Genomic DNA, 2,683 nt, shown 5'->3' with positions numbered 1-2,683 from the left:
CTAAAATCCGACACCCTACAGTCTTCGGATATATATATATATATATATATATATATATCACCGGTGCTCTCGGGATTCCAAGTTTCTTTCTGCCGCCTATTAACCATATAGCTTTTAGCACAAGTGAATGATAAGACAAAACATGCTACCTGGTTTTGAAAGGCTTCGTCAGAGCTTGGGACTGGTTTCTGTTACTGTGTTGCCCGTTTAGCCAACTAATACGTGCAAGTTGCCTGGTGAGACTAAAACAATATGAATTCCACGAGCAAACTCAAACAGGCGCAGCTTCGTCACCGCAGGGCGAATCGTCTTGAAGCCACTAGGACTGCAATTGGCGATCCTGCCACATGTTCTAAATCGATTCCGTAGATATCTATGTAGACGCACACGACCAGTCTCGTGTGACGAGGAAGGATGTTCAGTGCCAATGCGTGAGGTTCAATTCACACACACAAACGGTTGTGTCCTTTGTCTGACTGATGGATATGGAATATTTTTATCGAAAAGCACGCAGTCGCGACAGGAACTAATGAGAAGCTGGTCGGGATTCGGATGACTTGGTTGTGTTGCTTTTGCAAGCCTTAATTGAGGACTTGCAGGCGAGAGAACGCAGTAAACTGACAGGCTAATTAACCTAGACAAGCAGAAAGGACTAGGCTGAGCGCGAACTGTCATCTCCCTTTAGAGTTCAGGGACTAATCTAGCAGTGCTCATTTTTGGGACTGCAATGGTTCCGTCCGAACTTCACTCCTTAACACTTTAGTTCTGATAAATTTTGGTGCCTAGGTAAGGTCACCCACGAACTTCGTTGCTCTTGCGTAAAGCCTCAGTCACGTCATGCCGGGCGTAGTTTACCGGACCACCACCGTTTCGACCAGCTGGATTTGCAAACTGGCCTGATCTCCAACTATCATCATCACCATCAATAGTACGACATCAACGATGATGCTTCGACGACTTCATGCTCTGTTCGTTCGTAGAACGGACTAGTTGAGAGGATAACTGTCCAGTCCACACTGACTTCAAGAATGACTAATATGTCCGAGCTTGGCTTCTGCATGCCGACGTAGACTCAACCAATGGGTATTGATGTCTTAGGAACTGTAACGCATCCACTGATTCGCTTCAGATTATTTCACTGAAAATACCAACCTCTTCATAGAGCATTAATCGTAACGGCAATTGCTATAATGGTCACTAGAAACGCGTAAACTGGAAGCACCTCTACGCTCATTGATGCGAAACGCTGCACCCTTTTTGACTCAGTGTAGTTTGTCTAGATAGTCTGTTGGATATAAACGCAACTGAATCCTGTAAGTGTGAATGGAGGCTGACATAGGAAATTCAAGAGATGGAAAGGGATCAGTACAGAGAAGCTGCCTGAAGTAATTAGGTCTAATGACGAGAATAACAAAAGCTGCAATGTTTTCTACAGCACTTTAGTTGGTCACCCAACTCTGTACCTGTTTTCTCTTTGATTCGCGTGGCTCAAGCCGTGGTGTGCCACATTCGACTCTTATTCAACTTCTGGAACACTTATGCGTTCCTGCTTTGAAACTCTAACGCGCTGAGAAACCAAATGAAAAAACACCGACGCTCGTGATGGCGTGCCTCTGTGTTCGCTCCTAACTAGATTACTTAAAATGACTTAGAAACAAGGACGCATTCCATAAAATAGCCATTTAAGCACGCAAAAAATACCGAAAACGATTGCGTGAACCTCGGAATTATAAACCTCACAACTGACATAACACTGAGTTGTCTAACCTCGCCACATGAGACATGAACCAAATGAAAAAAACACCGACGCTCGTGATGGCGTGCCTCTGTGTTCGCTCCTAACTAGATTACTTAAAATGACTTAGAAACAAGGACGCATTCCATAAAATAGCCATTTAAGCACGCAAAAAATACCGAAAACGATTGCGTGAACCTCGGAATTATAAACCTCACAACTGACATAACACTGAGTTGTCTAACCTCGCCACATGAGACATGAATCCGAGAACATTAGGTGACACTTTGATCCAGTTGGTGAGCTGACCACAACCTCACATAGCAAGTGCTTCAGGGACTAGCGGCTGCAGTTGTTTTTGGTCTCACAGGAGTTTTTGGCTCTGCAGACAGGTTATTCTTCCTGCGTTCACTTGACTGCATTCCTTGCCCTCTACTCCAACAATTCTTGTAGCGTTAGGGTATAAAACGAACTGTCCAGAAGTGAGCTCTCCAGGACAAGGCTATCCCAAATTGAGTTTCAAGGCTGTTGTGAGTACTTTGAACTCTTTTCATAGAGAAAAACGGGGTTCGTCTACACTACTAAGGCGTTCCCCTCACGGTTCTATTACAGTTAGGCGCCGTAATTGCTCAATAACGGCGGAGGGCGCCGTGAAACCGGTTAAGCATTTTTGCTATTCCATGAGATTAAAACGCCCAATCTGAAAAAAAAGATTTCTGAGTGTCCTCGTATCACACATCTGGGGAGACTGATGGGGTTTACTGGTCCTTTACGAATTGCTTTGAGCTAGACATTCGTGGGAAGCGGTTTGATTGTATCACTTCAAGGAAGGTGTTGTTAACAGCTCAGGTGCTTTCTTGCCGGTGTGCTGGGATATAGTATATGCACATTTCAGTCTTTCGAGTCCACCTAGGCGGTACTGATTCAAAACTACCCGAAATAGCGAGG

At 44.6% G+C, this 2,683-nt stretch overlaps 1 protein-coding gene across 1 annotated transcript in view; it reads left to right on the top strand.

Moving 5' to 3' along the window:
- T265_04394 (hypothetical protein) overlaps window positions 1-2,683 on the top strand; it is a gene marked incomplete at both ends in the record, with an annotated part of 32,167 nt that overhangs the window by 27,783 nt on the left and 1,701 nt on the right. The window lies entirely within an intron of this gene.

Source organism: Opisthorchis viverrini (genome assembly GCF_000715545.1).
Source record: "Opisthorchis viverrini unplaced genomic scaffold opera_v5_72, whole genome shotgun sequence".
Lineage (NCBI taxonomy): Eukaryota > Metazoa > Platyhelminthes > Trematoda > Opisthorchiida > Opisthorchiidae > Opisthorchis > Opisthorchis viverrini.
Note: the sequence above shows the minus strand (reverse complement) of the source record. Positions and strands in the feature narration are given on the sequence as shown.